We start from the raw sequence: 14505 nt of genomic DNA, 5'->3' as shown, positions 1-14505 counted from the left end.
GAGATTACTGTCAGGACTCAAAAGAAATCTGCATAGGTCAGTTCATATAGGATTTGGGAAGAATGTTTCTCTATCAAGGACCTTGAATGCATATAGATCAAAACCTTTAAAGATCAATAACAAACCAGTGCCTCTATCTAGGGATATATATGACACTTTGTGGATAAAATATCTTATCAACTTAAGAGACAATTTCTCATCAACTATGAAGGTTCAGTATGCGTTACACAAACAATAAGAACTCAATCTTTCACTTAATGCAATGACATGTGATTCACATCATAGAAAATCTATAAACAAATTTATCAAGAAGACACAGATAATCATCAACACAAAAGTGTACACAATATTTGGAAAAAGAAACAACAAACCTTGTATATTAATCTTCAGGAAATAATTGCATACATAAGCTACACTTGAAGATACTCCATTATAGATTTCTTGCACAAAATGATACTTCTTCTTCCTATAGACTTCCCTAATACAAAATGACATTAAGTCCTTACTGCAATATTTCATTCTTATGGCTCCCCCACTTTTATTACATACAAAAATGACTCCCTATAAGTATGTCAATCAAAAGACATATATGAAAGGACACACCCTTTCATACACAGAAGGGAGTTACTGACAGTTTCCTTCCAAAGGACACACCCTTTGGTTTAATAAATAATTACAAATGAGAATCCTTAAAAATACTAAATGACACTCCAATCATGTGTCTTATATTCTCTGCCTTGATAAAATTCTTTAGCAAATATCCATCATCTTCTCATTATCTCCTGCACAGAAGATAAGCCAATCAAATTCCTTGATTTAAAATTTAAAACATATTCCACCTTAGCCTTTAGTTTGAAAAGTCAATAATCTTTATTTCCTTATACTTGTTTAAATTAATTCATTTAAATCAAAGTATTTCCATCTTTAAGAAAATAATTTTGCGAACATAACATCCATTTATATAAAATAATGCTTTATCCTAAAATATATATTCAAAGCACTTATTTAGGATAGATATACATAAATTTTATCTTTAACGCAGATTCAAATAATACATAAGGCAATGTGATACGATAAGAAATACTTCCCTTTTATTATTCTTTTGGCCAAACTTCCTCCCTCGACAAGCTGTTCTCATTTCTTATCTATTTTGTAGTTTCATCGATACCTTTTATTTTCAATGGGACAACTTCTGATTTCTTCGATGAAATTAATGTCGATGAAACTGTTGCTTTCAATGAGTCCTTTTAGAGATCCATCATAGCCTAGGTTTGTTCAATAAGTCATTTTTTGATGACATGCCACCTGATTGCCACTTCAGCTGCTAACTCATCTTCATCGGACCCACCATTTCACTTTGATCCCCCTTTGTCACTGATCCACAATAGATATTGATCATACAACTTTCCATAGTGGAGTAACGACATCTGTGGGATCTTCCATGACCTACTCACTCTTCACCCCATTCTTTACTGCACGTGCTCTATCATTGATCCACGATGAATAACCATCATGCACTTTCCTATCGCAGTATAGCGACAACCATCAATCTCCCTCGGACCTGCTAGCTTTTTATCTCTACTTTTCAATTATGTGCTCTGCCACATGTTACTTCTAAATTGGTTTGCGAGTCCATCTGGGCACCACTTCATCTACCACTTCAGCACTGCTAGACCCACCACTGACCTTGGCTCTTCTTTGTCACTGATCCGTGATAGGTATTGATCATGCAACTTTGCATAGCAGAATAGCGACAGTCATTACATCTCTTTCAACTTGCTCAATCTTTATCTCTTCATCCATTCGTGCCATGTGTCAGCCTCTAGTTTTCTCACAGATCCACCTGTTCGCCACCTAGACCTACCACCTCGTGAGTCACTATGTCGCACGGGATAACTAGTGAGCATCTTCATCTTGTAGTATAGTGATGACCGTTGATCCACCTTCAACCTATTCGATAGTTAACTCACCTTTTCTCCATGTGCTTTGTCGCTAATCTGTGATAGGTATCTATCGTGCACTTTCCCATTGTTGTATAGCGACCACCATTGGATCATCTACTTGACCGTCAGATCTACCTAACTTGCTCGATCTTTAGCCTCCATCCTCGCCAGTCTATCATAAAACTTTGGTTGCCTCAAGTTGCGTGTTGCATGCATGGGGTCCATTGGGTTCAGCCTTCTTCATGCCAAAAGCCATTTGTCTTTTGACATTTATCATGCGAGTCACTTTGGACTTAAACATTAAAAGAGCCTAACCCACAAACAATGTGGGATAAAGGCTTTCCCTCTTTTGGACAACTCCATTTTCTTTAGTAATGCCCCTACAAAATGATTTACTAATATCTGACTAAAAAGATCTAAATTTAGAATTGCATATTGTAAATTCAGATAAGTTGTATTTAGATTTGCCTTTAGAAAATATATCAAATAACCTCATATGAATCCAAAATTTGAAATGTAGGTCCTCAGATATACATGAAATACAAAGAAATAGTTAATTTGACCTGATAGTGTTGAGATGAACAAGAATTATGGTTAGAAAAGGTATACCTGGCTTGATTCTAGAATTTGTAAAACATATACATACCTCGAGCTGACCTCTTTATGGATGCATTAGACCTGGTCTCTAAAAGTTAGAATTGAATGAACCTACTTTATTATAGATGTTACACATGATTGAACATAAAAATCTACTTTTTGGCATGAATCTAGAACTCTAAAATTTGAAAATTTTAGGGTTCCAACACTATCATCGCTCGACCAGGGGATGTCATTACCATTTTTTGAGGCACATTTGGAACCTTGGTTCCATGTCATGCCAAAGCAGTGTTGGCAAGAGGGGAGGCCATTTTTTTTCCTTGCAACTCATTAGGGAGATAAAACCCTAGCTCTAGATCGTGGAGTTTTCAAACAGCTCCATAGTACGATGATGGAGGCATATAAAAGGGTTTATGGTAACCAATGAGAATCGAACCAAAGTTGATGCATAGCACATGGATCATTAGCCTAACACTACACCTCACAACTTGCCTTCACACCAACAACTACTCATGCACCCTTAAGAGGGTTTATGGTACCTAATGAGGATTGAACCAGAGTTGATGCGTAGTACCAGGATCATTAGCCTAATACTACACCTCATGACTCGCCTTCACACCAACTCCACTACTCATGCACCCTTTATCTAGAAATATTTTTTTGATAATTTTATTGAAATGATTTAAATTCATTTTGTTTATGCTTGGACTTGTTATATAAATGAATTCATGATATGATTTTCCTCATCTCCATTTCCTTAGCATCATTTGGTGAACTCGTGGTGAAGGAGGGCCTCTCAATTTGTCTCAATCTCTAGATCTTGTGCCTAAGAAACATTTTCATTGGAGACTATGCCTTCCATAGTTTCCTTTCACTCCTCTATTTGTTTAAGTGTTTCTTTATATTGAGCTATGTTTAGCAGTCTTTATATCTTGGTCTCATTTTTGGTGTCCACCGTTGTAGAAATGTTCGAGTAATCTATGCTCTAAGACCACCGGATTGAATCATTTGAAGAGTTGGAGAGCTTAGAAATCCCTTTCCATGTTTGCATGAAATTCCCTTTGAGTTGTATGGTGAATGTGTAAAGCTTGATTGCAAGCTTTGATTCACAGTAAAATTTTGATACTTGCTAACTACTATTTTGCATAGGAGCGTGTTGTCTATGTTTGTCGATGTTAAATTTAAAAATGCTTGTATCAATGGCCTGTGTGGACCTCATAGACTAATACTCACTAGTTATTGACTAATTGATAAACTGGTTTTTTTAAAGTCTTTTCACATTGTGAGAGGACAAAATATCTGTATTTTTAATACTGGTACATTTTGTTGGCATAGACACCTAAAAATGTCTCATTAATCAGACACTAATTATTTATCCTATTTAATTAAGTAATTCTTTGATTATTTAATTAAACTAATTATTCTTTTAAACTAATTCAATCATCACCTTCAACGTTATTAATCATTCAATTTCTATCAATTCTTCATTTAACCCCCTTTGAAATATTAATTAAATATTATTTATTTAATTAATTAATTACGATTATTTTCTTTAATTAAATAATCTTTATTATTTAATTAACTCCATTTCTAATGATTAAATAATTTTATTTAAATTAATTAATTCCTCCAATTCCCCAAATTCAAATTTCAACTCATTTCATCTAATTTCATTTTCATCAAATTCATATTTAACCAAATTCTAATTTCAATGAATTTCAATAAATCTCATGTGCATTTCAGCATTCAAAATCTGAATTCAAACTCAAATCGAAATGGAAATGAATTTCAAATCAATCTCCTACAATAGATGTTGAAATTCATAACTGGTTGATCAAACCAGTTAACTCTCCAATCTCCCCTTTTCACTCCAAATCACCTTTTATGGCAAATCAATCAATTCAGTCTTCTCCTCAATCAATCTAGTCAACTAGCTAATCAATTCAAGCATCTTCCTAATCAATTTAGTTATCTAGTCAATCAATTGAGTCAACTGTCCAATCAATCTTATTAACGGATCAATCAAATGAGTTAACAAATCAATCTATCTTGTTAACAGATCAATCAACTCACTTAACTGATCAATCAAAATCAATCAAGAACTATCAATCAACACTTCAGTTCAATTTCTCCCCACATCTCATCTAAAAATCTATAAATACAAGATCAATTTATCAATTTCAAGAATCACAGTCTTCAAAATTATTCTGTCTAATCTATGTAGGAATCCCAGTGCAACAACTAAGGGCGAATCGACCACACAATTTTGGAGAAGAGCAATGGAAGCTATAGTGCAATTGAGGGGGTTTTCAATTATGTTAATTGTTTAATTATGTCATTCATGTATCTTATTTCATTGATTTATGTTTGAATTTTCTCTAATAGTTAAGGATTCTATGATTGTCCTTATTTCCTATTTCAGCATTTATGATTTTAAGCATGAAACAAATGGTGAGCCCAATGTGAATACTAACCTTCTGATCTCTTCTTTTTTTATCATGATTTGCAGATTCTGTACGAACATAAAATAGGCTATGCATTTGTATAAGAATAAATTCACATTTGTCAACAACAATTCGCATTTGTTCTGATAACGATTCACAATTGTTCACAAATCAATTAGCATTTATCTAATCTAATTTGCATTTGCAAGGATAGCTCAAAATTTCAATTTTAAGTATCGTTTCTTCTTTTCATTCATTTGCAGTACTAACCCATAAATATTTCTCAATTCTGGAAAAAAATATTTTTATGCATAAGATGTGTCTAACTAGTTCAACCATGACCGGTGGATCCTCAAAGAGAATTGACCGAATCATGCAGCAAGAGTAACACAATGGAAGCAACAATAAAACATAGAAAGATTACAAAAATAGATCATATTATCATCGTATGACCTTTGGTAACCAACTGGTTATCATCATAAATTCATCATAGAACATCTGGTAATCAACTGGTTATATGCAAGCTAACATGTCAGGTACCATCCATCTAGAACTCTCAAAGTCATCCGGATCTCTAATCATGAATCTAAATCCTCTTTCTGATATCTACTCTACAAATGATTACATAATACCATATATACCCTCCAGAACATATATGGGTCGGCTACGAAAGATTACATTTACCAATGCAGGAAAATGAAACATGTAAATAGGTCGGCCCCAAGAATAAAAGGAAATTCTACAAAAAAGAACCACCAAGAAGTACAGATCAACAAGAAGGTCGTAGGAACATTAAGAAAGACCCAAAGTAGACCCACATGCCAAGAACCATTCCAAAAAAGAAGAAAATGAATAGGTAAGCCCAAAACTACTCCAAAACCCAGAAACAGTCAAACCAAAAGCAATATCTTGCCAGAAAAGAATCCAAATAGACTGAGAATCTAGAATTAAGCACATAAACAAGCCTGGAAACCAAAAATCTAATCTGCAATGAAAAGCAAGCCACCATCGGAACATACTGATAGGAACATAGAAACTGCACATAGAACTGAACAAGAACTAAACTGAAAGGAATTATTTTTGGTTGATGGAAGATTTCTCATAGACCAAGGATGCTCTTGCATCACTAACCCTATGGCAGGAAGACTGACCTTCAAAATTTTAGGTTCCAGATAGAGAAAAGAACATAGAAGACAAAGAAGAGAACATCAATGATGGATAAGAGCATAAAAGAGGTTCCAAGATCTTGAAGAAGTGGTCTCCCTATCCCGATATTATCATTTGTGCAAAAATACCTAGATAGATTCAATGTGTTTGACAATATTGAAATCATGGTGAATATGATAATGGATATGTCTCATGTCATAATTGATTAATTCTATCTACTATATTTTATTGTTGTACTTAATTCACATTTGCTTAGAGGTCAATTCACATTTGCGCAGATGCCAATTCACATTCAAGTGTAGACAAAAATTTGCAATTGTCTATACAATAGTTCACATTTGTTGAGATGCTAGTTCACATTTGTCCCGATCTTAATTCACATTTGTCAGAGGCTAAAAGAAGATCATTATTCTGTCTTTTCTCAATTCTCTTCTATCATAATGTTCTATTTTAATAGACTGTGAAGCCAATACTGTAACCGAAGGAAGAAATTAGGCTTGTGAGCCCACAAGGTGCTAACATTTTCATGGATTTCTACAAGGATAGCTAGACCTAGATTAGCACACACTTACTTTGGTACTCTTTAAAAATAACAACACAAATCTGCTTTTATTTATCTCATCATTTCTTTGTTGGCTAAAATGAACACCATGCTTTTTTGAAGAAACATTTCCAAATAGTTTAGAGAATTTTGCAATGAAAGGATAAAAAGATCTCTTATTTTCCGTGTTTTCAAGATGATAAGCATATTCTTTCCCCTTAACTGGGTGACCAAAAATCCAGACCCACCTTTCATGCTTTTTGTCAATTTTTGCAATAGGATAAATCCTTTAGCAGGCCTGCCTCCCAAGTAGCCCATAAGGCCAAGTGAGAGGGAACGACCTAAGTGGGCAACAACTAAAGCCAAGTAATCCAACCACTATAATAAAATGTGGATGTGATGAAAATTATGTCCAATGATAGTTTTGCATTGATATCCTTCCCCCAGTATCTTTAAGATGTGAAAATCCTTTTTTCTAAAGGTTGGGAAGCCTCCTTGGGGAGTTTATCTTTGACGCACCAAAGAAAACCCTTTCTATGAACCATAGGCATAGAAACCAAGATGAGTCAGTAACCAAACACTTATAATATCATAGTGCAAGAGTGGGGAAGAATCCATCCCCAATACAATCACCATATATCTCCCAGGATAATGAGACAATTGAGGAGCAGTCCTCTTTGGTTTAATTTTCAAAAAAAGGAAAAATATACAGGCACACCCTAGGGTGTGATAGGACTATTTGAGCTGACGAAGTATCAAGATGTGGGTTGTGGTACTATTTGTGACCTTTTTACCTTAGTAGAGTCTGACTTTTGTGTGATGGAATGAACAAATTTTTATCGAAAACAAGATGGGATCTTGAAAAAGATTTTAACATTTATAGGGTTTTGAAAAAATCCTTTGAACAAGTACTCTCTTTATGTTAGATTGGTTTTCTTTCTTTGTTGTTGTGTCTTACTACAAGATCAAACATTACAAAGTGGAATATCAACCAAGTTTTGTCGAAAACATCAACAAGAATCCCAAAATTTGAAGAAAACTCCAAGTATCCACAATCAACAAGATCAAAATCAAACATTGTCACATTCAGAAAATGGAGAATATTATACCTTTTGTGATATTAAGTCCTAAGCATTTAGTCCATGCATAGTCTTGTTATGCCTTGCATACTGTTGACGTGTATTTTCTACACTATCAAACACAGAATAAAATACCCAAGGATACCTTATCCTCTCTTGAGTAAAGCCTCTGAATGCTGAAGATATCGCAAAAAGGATCAATCAGGGTGACTTCAAGGTTCTTCAATGTAGGATCTCTATGTGTGGATAAGCACCAGTGGTCATTGTAAATGTTGTTTCTTCAAGGGGCCTTACGTTTTTGATTTGCAGGAATAGGATTTTCCTAAAGCTAACGGGTTCTCAAAAAAGGATCAAAAGGTAGGGTTTTCAGGAGACAAATTCTAATCTAATCCTAAGAATGACTCAATGTAGGCTAAACTCAGTAAGATTCTACCAATTTTAGTATTGCGAAGGAATTACAACTCTACTGGAATTGATGCGATCTTCTAAGGTGATTAGTGATTTTTCAAATCATCAAGAATTATAGATACTACCATAAAGATATCTATCAATAGTTCAATAATGATTGAAGGTTCAATCAATCTAAATATCTCTAGTTGACCACACAAGGCGTCCTTACAATCAGTAAGAAGCTAGTGGTTTGGAACGTGAATCTCACCAAAGATCAAGCCCAACACTTAGTCCTTCAAACTTAAATACTACTTTGACTAAGAATGATTCAAGAAAGTAAACAACCATGAAGATAGCCACAAGAATTGCAATAAAACACCATAACTTCAATATTTAATTGATCTCAAAGCCAAAATAGACAACAATTGTTTGAAATTCTTTCTTCAATACTCAATCTTGCTACAAAATAATTTTCTTCTCTCCAAAAGCTCTAACTATCTCCTTAATATCTAATCTCTAATCTGCTATTTCTAATGACAAAATGAAAATGAGTGAGGGTATATATAGCATCCTCAATTACAATGAATGGCCTAGATCAAAAGAAGATCAATGGCTGAGATTTTGACACCTAAACCCTAATTAGGGTTTGTTACAAAAAGTCCCCTTTTAGTTGAACATTATTAAATGCATAGCCAAATATTTAATTGGCACAAAAATAAAGGGAACATAGACCAATGATAATTAAAATGCCACATCATTTTATAACAACCTTTCTTCTAGAACCTTATTCCCCTTCCAATGTTCTTTCTTAGCATATGCAATGAATTTGGACACAATTCCTTCAATCTCAGCAATAGGAATCTTGGGAAGATTCCTCATTCGCTCCTCCAAGTGGATAACCTGATCAAAGGCCTTGAGAAGAGCAACTTCCCATCCTAGTTTGAGTTCTTTGATCTTCTCAATTAGGAGCATAGTAGTGAACATTAGATCCCATTGCTCATCTATGATGACATTCTCATCTTTGCAAAAGATGACCTTGACTCTTTCTTCTAACTCTTGAAGGTCCACATCTGTCTCAACTTCGATCCTCCTACCAAGAATGGTACACAACACTTCGAACACCTTATCCTGAATTGGATGGATGATGGCCTCAACTTGATTGCATTTGGTGCTGATGTCCTTGAAAAGAACCTCTTTCATCTAGAGTAGAGTTGGCCACTGAAGTAAATTATGAGCTCCTCCATCCATTATCTTTTCTTGTGCTAGGATCTTCCTTGGTGTTTGCCTGATTACTTGTAGAACAAGAATGATAACATCTCTAGTGTGAGCGAAAGCGGCTACCATTATCATTAGGTTGTGGATGATCTCAAGGACCTGGATAGCTCAGTGGATTGTCTGCATCATTCTTGTTTTAAATTCAATGGCTACTGTGTGGGATTTGTCCATCTAAGAGCTCATAAGTTGAACCAAGCTCTTGACTCTTTCTACCTCGCCAACTGATTCAAGGGGAAGTGCTTGCATGGGTGATACTATTGGATCCTGATGTACCAAGGGCTGATTGAGGTGACTAAATTAGCCTCTCCAAGCACCGACTTCTCTCTCAAGCTTTCTATTATTTTCCATTTCTTCCTTAAGCTTGTCTTTAAGTGCTTCAAATGAATCTGTTGCCTCATCCAGTGCCTGTTTAGTAGTGAGTGGACCAAGCTCAAATGTTTCGATATCATATTCTTCTCCAAGAATTTCACCTTCATACTTGTCCACTACTGGTGTAGCTATCTGCAACTTCCTGGACCCTATCTCATCCCTGATCACCTTAGACATCTTGGTGGCCTTCTTCTTCTCTGTTACTTCTTGAGAATTTTCTATAAGGCTCTCTAAGTCAATTACATCATCTTCATCTTCAATCACAATTACCCTTGTCAATCTCTCCCTTAACCAATCTAGAATGGCAGATCTTGTCTCTCTAACTAGTATTTCGTTAAGCAATGGTTCATCCTCTCGGAGAGGGGATTTCACTTCATCATCATTCTTCTCTTCATGTAGCTCATCGACTTGGGGAGATTGACTTGATGAATGCTGAGGTTCTTGCCCCTTTTTAGGTTTATCATTCTATACCATCGACTCCATAGATTCATCAACCTCAGGCACCGTCTTCTCTCGTCCTTCAACTTGACTTGTCCTTTTTTCAAGTTGAGAAGATGTGCCTAATGAGAGATCTATATTGGCCTCTTGCTTCTTCTTGGAGGGCTCTCTTTTCTTTGGTCTTTCTTTCCTCTTTGTGCCTCTAGGATGAGAATTGCCTTCACTTGCGCTTGCTCCTCCCTCTTCTGGTCTTTCCTCCAAAGTAAAAGTCATTGGTATGTTCTGTTCTCTTAACTTTTGATGTTGTACATCCACCCATCTACGAGTACATGACAAAACTAGAGCCATCAAAGCTCTCAAGTCTGAAATCTCAGGCTCGTTCCAATCTATCTTCACTGCTTTGTCTTCTCTATCATAGGATGACTGGAGATGTCTGCCACTGTCCTGAGCTTGATCGACCACTCTGTAAACTTTTCACTTCCTAATGAAATCTAAAGGTAATCTGGAATGCATCTTTCTTTTCACTTCTAAATCACTTGAGAGATTCATCCAAAAGTCCTCTACCTGAAATTTGTGCTTGTACTTCCTACCAGCTGTCTCTTCCATATAATCATGAGGATCAAAACTCTCCCTCGAGGCAAAGAATGTAAGGGAATATAAAGCCAATTCCTTCTCTACATCATCCAAGGCTTGAGTATTAGGACATATCTCAACTAAATTCCCCAATATGATGGGCACGGGAATTCCATTTCCATGCCTGTGTCTGAATGCCTTCGCATAAGCTGCCAACTGTCTGGTCACCTCAAGTAGCACTATCCTATCTATCAGATACCTCAACAACATGTAAGGAGGTGAAGGACACCCATGAACTCTGATATATGTAAACTTTGGAAACTAGATGAACCAAGCACCATACCTCTTCACAAGCTCCTGTGCATCAAGAGATAGTCAATTGTGAATCCCACCTTGCAATATCCTAGTGATGTTCATCGTGAAGGTGTCATTGACTAACTTGTAGTCACCTCTAGGAGGATGATGCAAATGAAAATAGGAATCACAAACTCTCACTTCTCTGAGTCCTCTTCCGATCACTCCTTTATGAGGTAGCCCTGCATATTCAAAACTCCTGATCAAGGCATATATGACATATGAGCTCATGTGGAATGACTTGGTAGGCTTTAGTCTCCTCAACTGCACATCCAGGCAATGGCTAATAATTCTAGCCCAATGAATCATTCCTTTCCCTTGAACCACCACTTGGATGAAGTAGAACATCCACTTCTCAAAGTAGAAGGCTTGAGGAGCCCCTGTAACTCAATTGAGCAAAGTTATCAAATCTCTGTACTCCTCCTGGAAGTCAATCCTATGTGGTGTGTTGGGAATATTGCTCAGGCAAGGATGACTTTTGAGTAACCAATTCTTATTGATGATATTCAAGCAAGTGTCGGGATCATCTTCACACATTGACCTAGCTCCTTCTAGGCTTTTGTAAATCATATCCTTATGCTCTGGAAGATGGAGAGCCTCACTTATAGCCTCCTCTAAAAGGTAAGCCAAAGTGTTCCCTTCCTTGGATACGATCGATCTTGATTGTGAGTCATAATGGTGGGCACATTCGATCATCAGCTCATGACACTGGACTGCTGGAGGGAAACCGGCCACCTTGATGATGCCACTTTCAATTATTCTCTTTGCGACAGGTGATGGCTTGCCAATGTAAGGGACCTCTCGAAACTTCTTCACACTGAAGTTTCCCAAGTTGGTATCTCCAATATTGCTCCACTTGGACACGATTCTGGTCTCCAATTCTTCATTCCTCTGATCTTCCTTCATGAGAGCTGGATGACTAGTAGATGCTCCTGCCTTTGGAGTCGCCATCTTGACACCTACACAACATTTCATAATTAGTAAAATATCTTGAAGAGTAGCAAGGAAGATAAAAGATATTAATTAGGAAACTTCATGATAAATCTTGAGTTATCATTTCCTAATTAACTACATCAAACTTAGAATTTTCAAAACAAAGCGCAAAATTTAAATCTTCAACAATGGTGTTAAGGTGATTACGCCATACCTCCACTTGAGTACTAATTCTAAGAAATGATGCAAAAATAAGTGAATTCGCTAGGCAAAATGTAGATCAAAGTTCTCCCTTGAGCAAAATGCGCCTCCTTTAGCCTTCACAAGAATCAACTCCACCTCCTTCTAGCCTCTAACACTTGAGATAAATTCGCTCCAAATAGACCAGATTTCGCACCTTCCTCTTGCTCTCCAAATTTGTACTTGAAGTAATGAGTGAATGATTGATTAAACTTGATCAAAACACCCCTATTATATAGGGTGCTCACCACTTTGTTTCCCCATAGGCCGACTTGGCAAAATAGGCCAAAAAAAATAAATAAAATTGCAAAAAGGAGAGGCCAACTTAGCAAAATAAATAAAAATAAGACCTCAAGAGCTCCATTTTTAATTTTGATTTCACAAAAATTAATTTTAAATGCCTTTATAATAAAAATTCAATTTTTTGAGGCTCAAAAATAATTTATTAAATGCTAATGTATCTTTAATTAAATGCCAATTTAATTTAATTTTTCCAAATATTTCGAATTTAGCAATTTGGCATTTAATGCAATTTGGAGGATATTAACGCTCAAATATGGTGAAAATAAAAAATGCTACCAACTTCGCCCTGGACCCTTGGCAAGGGTCAAGACCGAACTTTCAATTTAGGCCTTGCATTCCTCATTTTTCTTGTCCAAAACTTCATCTAGGCGTCAAAATGGCATTTTTAATTGGAGTTTTGAGTTTAATTTCACTTGATCTCTAGGAGGGAAGTGCATTAGGACCTTTTTTGCCCTGGACCCTTGGAGAGGGACAGGAGCGCCTTTTCACTTTTGCTCTTAATCCTTCACCTTTTATTTGTCAATTCTCATTATGGGGTGAGTAATGACCTCTTCACTTGTTCCATGCATGCTCAACTTGCTTCCGCAAGGCAATAGGTGTTCTAAAGATTTTTGCCTTGGGCCTCTAGTGAAGGACAGGAGTGACTTTTGTATTTTAGCCTAGGATTATCAAGTTTTGAAGTCAAATCTTTGTTCACCATGCTTTAGAAGACCCCTTTCCATCTTTGCACAACCTTGCCTTAGCGTAATCTTGCCGGGAAGCTGTTGATTTTGTAAGTTTCGCCCTGGACCTTCAGTGAGGGTCAGGAGTGATCTTGAGTCTTTTGCACAAATTCTTAATTACCTCAACTTCAAATTACCCTCAAGGCGTAGAACATCATTCTCCACTCCCTTTTGAGTGTTGGAAACAAAAAGTTATCTCGAAATGCAAGGAAAGTGGGCACACTTAGAAATTTTGCTCTGGACCCTTGGTGAGGGATAGGAGCGAATTCGCAAATTGTCATCCAAATTCGTAATCCTAGTATCTCAATTCCACCTCAAGGCATTTTAAACATCATTTCAAACTTGCACCTTGGCTTAGATTTGTCCAAACTTGGAGAGAAGGGCTGGATATTAGGTTTTTCGCCCTGGTCCCTCAAAGAGGGTCAGGAGTGATTTTTCAATTTCAAGCTTATCCATCTTTCGTTGGCCCTCCAAATTATCTTCAACGGGCAAAACACACCTTCTTCCATTCATTTCAGTCACAAAACTTGTTTTGTCCTTGCAAGAAAATTGCATTTTTAGAATCTAGCTCCGCACCTTCAGTGAGGGTTAGGAGCCCCCTTTGTCATTTGGGTTGATTTCCTCCTTGTTGATCACTTTTTGATCTCTTCCAATCATAAAATCACTTTGATCCTGCAAGAATAGCGCAAATTTGAAAATCAAGCTCCAGACCTTCAGTGAGGGACAAGAGCGCCTTTTGCCATCATGATCAAATTGTTCCACTTTTCATCTCAAAATTTCTTGGCTAAGGAAGATATTATCTTGTTTCATGCTATGAATAAATTCTCATGTCCCAAAAGGTCACTAGATGACACATATAAAGAAAATCGCTCTGGACCTTCATTGAGGGTCAGGAGTGACTTTTTACCTTTTGGGCAAAACACCTTCAATTCATCATCCTTGATCAAATCTAGATACCTCATTATGCTCATACTATCCTTCGCCATGCCTCTAATGTCTCAATTTGACCAAACAATGTCAAGAATGATTCAAATAAGTTCTTTTCACCCTGGACCTTCAGAGAGTGTCAGGAGCGATTTTGATGATCCCAACAAGATCCTTCATCACTTCAAGCTAAAACTCCTTCAAGTGGGTGGA

Source organism: Cryptomeria japonica, chromosome 5 (genome assembly GCF_030272615.1).
Source record: "Cryptomeria japonica chromosome 5, Sugi_1.0, whole genome shotgun sequence".
In the NCBI taxonomy this organism is placed as follows: domain Eukaryota; kingdom Viridiplantae; phylum Streptophyta; class Pinopsida; order Cupressales; family Cupressaceae; genus Cryptomeria; species Cryptomeria japonica.
This window is presented reverse-complemented; position numbering follows the sequence as displayed.